A 7,500-nucleotide genomic window follows, 5' to 3' on the forward strand; every position below is an offset into this window, starting at 1 on the left:
TTATGCGGTACATCAGTACTTTCCTAATAGTTCGGTCGTCTCACGGCACTGCTTAGTAAATGATGCAAGGCCACATATAGATGATTTATGCGAATGTCCCTATACGTGCTGTAAGACTGGGCACACAACGTGAATCGCACGTCAGCCAGACACTCGAACATGCACTACTCTCGGCCTGCAACGGAGACACACAATACGTAAACATCTGGAATGCGACAATGTCGAGTGCACCCTCTCTGCCACATTGCACCGTCGACACTATGATAACCAGACCAGTAGGTCCACCTATAAAAGCACAATACCACACTCCTCCGACAACTACCATTGCTCAGATAAACCAACACCACCAACACACATCCTACACAGAGGGGCACCAAATATCACCACCCGCCCTCGTGTTATACCACATGAAAAATTGCAGAAGTGAGAGACACAGACCCGCCAGCCTCTTGCTACAAGCATCGAACCGACGTGACGTATCTGACGGTGACTCAGGCATCCGCGTACTGCCACCACTATCCACCCCCCCCCCTCTCTGCCCCCTTCCCACACAATACCAAATTTAACCAACTTTATCGCTTAACCTAACTGTGGTTTTACCAGATTATCGCTTAACCTAACTGTGGCTGTACCAGATTATCGCTTAACCTAACTGTGGCTGTACCAGATTATCGCTTAACCTAACTGTGGCTGTACCAGATTATCGCTTAACCTAACTGTGGCTGTACCAGATTATCGCTTAACCTAACTGTGGCTGTACCAGATTATCGCTTAACCTAACTGTGGCTGTACCAGATTATCGCTTAACCTAACTGTGGCTGTACCAGATTATCGCTTAACCTAACTGTGGCTGTACCAGATTATCCCTTAACCTAACTCAATTTGTCCCTTAACCTAACTCAATTTGTCCCTTAACCTAACTCAATTTGTCCCTTAACCTAACTCAATTTGTCCCTTAACCTAACTCAATTTGTCCCTTAACCTAACTCAATTTGTCCCTTAACCTAACTCAATTTGTCCCTTAACCTAACTCAATTTGTCCCTTAACCTAACTCAATTTGTCCCTTAACCTAACTCAATTTGTCCCTTAACCTAACTCAATTTGTCCCTTAACCTAACTCAATTTGTCCCTTAACCTAACTCAATTTGTCCCTTAACCTAACTCAATTTGTCCCTTAACCTAACCCACGTTGTCCCTTAACCTAACTCAATTTGTCCCTTAACCTAACTCAATTTGTCCCTTAACCTAACTCAATTTGTCCCTTAACCTAACTCAATTTGTCCCTTAACCTAACTCAATTTGTCCCTTAACCTAACTCAATTTGTCCCTTAACCTAACTCAATTTGTCCCTTAACCTAACTCAATTTGTCCCTTAACCTAACTCAATTTGTCCCTTAACCTAACCCAAGTTGTCCCTTAACCTAACCCACGTTGTCCCTTAACCTAACCCACGTTGTCCCTTAACCTAACCCACGTTGTCCCTTAACCTAACCCACGTTGTCCCTTAACCTAACCCACGTTGTCCCTTAACCTAACCCACGTTGTCCCTTAACCTAACCCACGTTGTCCCTTAACCTAACCCACGTTGTCCCTTAACCTAACCCACGTTGTCCCTTAACCTAACCCACGTTGTCCCTTAACCTAACCCACGTTGTCCCTTAACCTAACCCACGTTGTCCCTTAACCTAACCCACGTTGTCCCTTAACCTAACCCACGTTGTCCCTTAACCTAACCCACGTTGTCCCTTAACCTAACCCACGTTGTCCCTTTGCCTAACATAGTTCACTGCTCGGAATCTCTGGTGTCGTTGTTATCCTCATGTAGATGTCTTGCGAGTGTTGCTTACTTTCCACATATTCCCGCTATCCACTGTCAATTGTACTGCAATAGGACTATATCGCCCCCCCCCCCCCCTCTGCCCCTCTCTTTGTGTCTCCGTCCTCTCAAGCTGGTCGGTCTGGCGTTTGAGTGTTAAATGAGCCTCGCAGCTGTTCAGTTGCGTTCAGATGTCGACGCCCTCAGTGTACGTCGTGGTATGGTCTGTGTCCATTGTCCGCTGATGTCGTACGCGTAACCCACACGCTGTACCGATCATCGGTAGTTACGTACAGAGTGAAGTAGTGTGATACGTGTGACCGTACGCTGGCTGTGCCCAACGGTGTCGAATCTCAATTTCCATATGTTGTGCTCGATGCTACTTGTCTCGTCTCCCAATAACAGCTAGGTTGCACTGTGGTACGCCGTAGAGGCGTGTGGGAGGAACGTACGAACGCATTGTATGTCACCCTGGGTCGCTGGGGGTGGTGGTGCGGTGAGTCAGGTCAGGTCAGCGTGAGCCGTGTGATGTAGTGACGCGTGTATTCCGACTTTGTCGTATTGCCTCACACAAAGTGCTACCCTGGTGGACCGCGTTCCATATCTGGGACATGCCGCAGATGCCGGTTGACAGTGGATCGCGGAAGGGACATCGCATACGTGCGCGGGCCACCTTCCACGTGTTCTCTTCTGCACATGTCGCAGTGTGTATGTGGTCTGATGTAGCGTGTCGTGACACATGACATCCTGGCATGCAAGAATTGTTGAATTCGCAAATGTAGGTGGACATCTACGTTTACTGCCCAAGATACGCAAATGAACTGGAAATCCGTTGTTGAGCGGTTGTTCACGCTGGAGGTGAATCTGTGATGGCGACGATCGGTACAGCTATTAACCGGTTGTTTCAGCGGTACCCGCCACATCCACACACGTGACTAGGCCCATGTGGGTATGAAGCGATACGCGGCGGTGGCTTGGTGGGACTGTTCCCGGCCGGTGAAGGGGGGCCGCCCGGCGTGTTGGCCGCGCGCTGCGTGGGCGCACGCGCAACAGGCGGCTGGTGGGGGGCGCCGAGTGGCAGGAGCGCCAGCCGACGGGCTCGGCAGGCGGCGCAGCTACGCTGCGGCGCACCCTGCACGCGGCGCCTGGCGGCCAAAGTTGGTTCAGCCGAGCCCGGTGCGAAGCGCGGTGGACATCTGCAGTGTGCTGGTCTGATTGAGGACTGTGTGCGTTGAGGATGCGCCGCCGCCTGGCACTCGGCGCCGCGACGCCGTCTGCTGCTCGGTCGCCCCAGCGGTTCTCGCAGGTGGTTTGTATCGCAGTTGTGCGGACGTGTTGGCGCGTGCGCTGTGCTGGGAGAGTTCGCTTCTGCACCCAAGTGGGGCTTTGCCCTTGTGTGGCGCTGGCGTTGGAGCTGCCGGTCACCATAGGTGGCGCGTGTTGTCTCCCGCCGGCAATGCCACGACAGCACGCTCCCGGGCCTCTGTCGGCAGCGGCAAGCTCAGTTGGGAGCAAGGGTGTTCGCACTAAAACCGTCTACTCGCCTAACTCCGGGCGATTGCGCCTCTCTCGAAACCGACCAAGTACCTAGGACGGCGCTGCGCGCCGCCGGGACCTGAGAGGGTTTCGAGGTGTATCGTGCAGGGGAGCTCGGCCTCCTCCTGTTTGCAGAATAATTGAGCGGACGCTTGCGTGTTCGCGCGGGCCCTCGGGACACACTCCCGGGCGGCCGGCTGCTCAGCTCTAGTTGACGCAGCTCCCTGGTTGATCCTGCCAGTAGTCATATGCTTGTCTCAAAGATTAAGCCATGCATGTCTCAGTACAAGCCGCATTAAGGTGAAACCGCGAATGGCTCATTAAATCAGTTATGGTTCCTTAGATCGTACCCACGTTACTTGGATAACTGTGGTAATTCTAGAGCTAATACATGCAAACAGAGTCCCGACCAGAGATGGAAGGGACGCTTTTATTAGATCAAAACCAATCGGATTGGCTTGTCTGGTCCGTTTGCCTTGGTGACTCTGAATAACTTTGGGCTGATCGCACGGTCCTCGTACCGGCGACGCATCTTTCAAATGTCTGCCTTATCAACTGTCGATGGTAGGTTCTGCGCCTACCATGGTTGTAACGGGTAACGGGGAATCAGGGTTCGATTCCGGAGAGGGAGCCTGAGAAACGGCTACCACATCCAAGGAAGGCAGCAGGCGCGCAAATTACCCACTCCCGGCACGGGGAGGTAGTGACGAAAAATAACGATACGGGACTCATCCGAGGCCCCGTAATCGGAATGAGTACACTTTAAATCCTTTAACGAGTATCTATTGGAGGGCAAGTCTGGTGCCAGCAGCCGCGGTAATTCCAGCTCCAATAGCGTATATTAAAGTTGTTGCGGTTAAAAAGCTCGTAGTTGGATTTGTGTCCCACGCTGTTGGTTCACCGCCCGTCGGTGTTTAACTGGCATGTATCGTGGGACGTCCTGCCGGTGGGGCGAGCCGAAGGGGTGCTTTCGCGTCCCGAGGCGGACCCCGTTTAAATCCTACCAGGGTGCTCTTTGTTGAGTGTCTCGGTGGGCCGGCACGTTTACTTTGAACAAATTAGAGTGCTTAAAGCAGGCAAGCCCGCCTGAATACTGTGTGCATGGAATAATGGAATAGGACCTCGGTTCTATTTTGTTGGTTTTCGGAACCCGAGGTAATGATTAATAGGGACAGGCGGGGGCATTCGTATTGCGACGTTAGAGGTGAAATTCTTGGATCGTCGCAAGACGAACAGAAGCGAAAGCATTTGCCAAGTATGTTTTCATTAATCAAGAACGAAAGTTAGAGGTTCGAAGGCGATCAGATACCGCCCTAGTTCTAACCATAAACGATGCCAGCCAGCGATCCGCCGCAGTTCCTCCGATGACTCGGCGGGCAGCCTCCGGGAAACCAAAGCTTTTGGGTTCCGGGGGAAGTATGGTTGCAAAGCTGAAACTTAAAGGAATTGACGGAAGGGCACCACCAGGAGTGGAGCCTGCGGCTTAATTTGACTCAACACGGGAAACCTCACCAGGCCCGGACACCGGAAGGATTGACAGATTGATAGCTCTTTCTTGATTCGGTGGGTGGTGGTGCATGGCCGTTCTTAGTTGGTGGAGCGATTTGTCTGGTTAATTCCGATAACGAACGAGACTCTAGCCTGCTAACTAGTCGCGTGACATCCTTCGTGCTGTCAGCGATTACTTTTCTTCTTAGAGGGACAGGCGGCTTCTAGCCGCACGAGATTGAGCAATAACAGGTCTGTGATGCCCTTAGATGTTCTGGGCCGCACGCGCGCTACACTGAAGGAATCAGCGTGTCTTCCTAGGCCGAAAGGTCGGGGTAACCCGCTGAACCTCCTTCGTGCTAGGGATTGGGGCTTGCAATTGTTCCCCATGAACGAGGAATTCCCAGTAAGCGCGAGTCATAAGCTCGCGTTGATTACGTCCCTGCCCTTTGTACACACCGCCCGTCGCTACTACCGATTGAATGATTTAGTGAGGTCTTCGGACTGGTACGCGGCATCGACTCTGTCGTTGCCGATGCTACCGGAAAGATGACCAAACTTGATCATTTAGAGGAAGTAAAAGTCGTAACAAGGTTTCCGTAGGTGAACCTGCGGAAGGATCATTACCGACTAGACTGCATGTCTTTCGATGTGCGTGTCGTGTCGTGTCGCGCAACACGCTACCTGTACGGCAGTGGCCGTGCGCCGCGTGCGGAACCACGCGTGCCTCTCAAAACTAGCGGAAGTGTTGTTGTTGTGTGGTACGAGCGCTGAAGCTCTGGAGCGGCTGGCCTGCGGTACCTGGCGCCTGGCGCCGGTTTTGAATGACGTTCGCCCGAGTGCCTGTCCGCTCCGGTGTGGAGCCGTACGACGCCCATCGGCTGTGAGGCCGTTGGACACAAAAAAAAATAGTGGAACAGGGGCCGTCAGACGCCTCAGTCCCGCAAATGCTACTGTCTTGAAAGAGACAGTGGGAGACTGAAAAGGAAAAGATCACCCAGGACGGTGGATCACTCGGCTCGTGGGTCGATGAAGAACGCAGCAAATTGCGCGTCGACATGTGAACTGCAGGACACATGAACATCGACGTTTCGAACGCACATTGCGGTCCATGGATTCCGTTCCCGGGCCACGTCTGGCTGAGGGTCGGCTACGTATACTGAAGCGCGCGGCGTTTGTCCCGCTTCGGAGACGTGGGAGTGTCGTGGTCGCCTGTGTGGCCGGCCGCGTCTCCTTAAACGTGCGATGCGCGCCCGTCGCCTGGCGGTTCGCATACCGGTACTTTCTCGGTAGCGTGCACAGCCGGCTGGCGGTGTGGCGTGCGACACCTCGTACAACGACCTCAGAGCAGGCGAGACTACCCGCTGAATTTAAGCATATTACTAAGCGGAGGAAAAGAAACTAACAAGGATTCCCCCAGTAGCGGCGAGCGAACAGGGAAGAGTCCAGCACCGAACCCCGCAGGCTGCCGCCTGTCGTGGCATGTGGTGTTTGGGAGGGTCCACTACCCCGACGCCTCGCGCCGAGCCCAAGTCCAACTTGAATGAGGCCACGGCCCGTAGAGGGTGCCAGGCCCGTAGCGGCCGGTGCGAGCGTCGGCGGGACCTCTCCTTCGAGTCGGGTTGCTTGAGAGTGCAGCTCCAAGTGGGTGGTAAACTCCATCTGAGACTAAATATGACCACGAGACCGATAGCGAACAAGTACCGTGAGGGAAAGTTGAAAAGAACTTTGAAGAGAGAGTTCAAAAGTACGTGAAACCGTTCTGGGGTAAACGTGAGAAGTCCGAAAGGTCGAACGGGTGAGATTCACGCCCATCCGGCCACTGGCCCCCGCCCTCGGCAGATGGGGCCGGCCGCCCGCGCGGAGCAATCCGCGGCGGGGTCGTGTCCGGTTGCCTTTCCACTCGCCGCGGGGTGGGGCCGTTCCGGTGTGCGGTGGGCCGCACTTCTCCCCTAGTAGGACGTCGCGACCCGCTGGGTGCCGGCCTACGGCCCGGGTGCGCAGCCTGTCCTTCCGCGGGCCTCGGTTCGCGTCTGTTGGGCAGAGCCCCGGTGTCCTGGCTGGCTGCTCGGCGGTATATCTGGAGGAGTCGATTCGCCCCTTTGGGCGCTCGGGCTCCCGGCAAGCGCGCGCGGTTCTTCCCGGATGACGGACCTACCTGGCCCGGCCCCGGACCCGCGCCGCTGTTGGCTCGGGATGCTCTCGGGCGGAATAATCGCTCCCGTCAGCGGCGCTTCAGCTTTGGACAATTTCACGACCCGTCTTGAAACACGGACCAAGGAGTCTAACATGTGCGCGAGTCATTGGGCTGTAAGAAACCTAAAGGCGTAATGAAAGTGAAGGTCTCGCCTTGCGCGGGCCGAGGGAGGATGGGGCTTCCCCGCCCTTCACGGGGCGGCGGCCTCCGCACTCCCAGGGCGTCTCGTCCTCATTGCGAGGTGAGGCGCACCTAGAGCGTACACGTTGGGACCCGAAAGATGGTGAACTATGCCTGGCCAGGACGAAGTCAGGGGAAACCCTGATGGAGGTCCGTAGCGATTCTGACGTGCAAATCGATCGTCGGAGCTGGGTATAGGGGCGAAAGACTAATCGAACCATCTAGTAGCTGGTTCCCTCCGAAGTTTCCCTCAGGATAGCTGGTGCTCGTACGAGTCTCATC

The 7,500-nt window shown here is 54.5% G+C and overlaps 3 non-coding genes across 3 annotated transcripts in view; all 3 read left to right on the forward strand.

Annotated features, from left to right (window-relative positions):
- The first annotated feature begins 3,574 nt into the window (after positions 1-3,574).
- LOC126315890 (small subunit ribosomal RNA) lies at positions 3,575-5,467 on the forward strand. Its single transcript, XR_007555996.1, has one exon. It is a non-coding gene; the product is annotated as a small subunit ribosomal RNA (ribosomal RNA).
- Positions 5,468-5,835: 368 nt separating this feature from the next.
- Positions 5,836-5,990, forward strand: LOC126315880 (5.8S ribosomal RNA). The gene has a single exon (XR_007555987.1). It is a non-coding gene; the product is annotated as a 5.8S ribosomal RNA (ribosomal RNA).
- Positions 5,991-6,178: 188 nt separating this feature from the next.
- The window catches only part of LOC126315908 (large subunit ribosomal RNA), a 4,222-nt gene continuing 2,900 nt past the window's right edge, over positions 6,179-7,500 (forward strand). Inside the window, exon 1 of the ribosomal RNA XR_007556012.1 lies at positions 6,179-7,500. This exon is cut by the window's right edge and continues 2,900 nt beyond it. This is a non-coding gene — a ribosomal RNA (large subunit ribosomal RNA).

Source organism: Schistocerca gregaria, unplaced genomic scaffold (assembly GCF_023897955.1).
Source record: "Schistocerca gregaria isolate iqSchGreg1 unplaced genomic scaffold, iqSchGreg1.2 ptg000578l, whole genome shotgun sequence".
Classification (NCBI taxonomy): domain Eukaryota; kingdom Metazoa; phylum Arthropoda; class Insecta; order Orthoptera; family Acrididae; genus Schistocerca; species Schistocerca gregaria.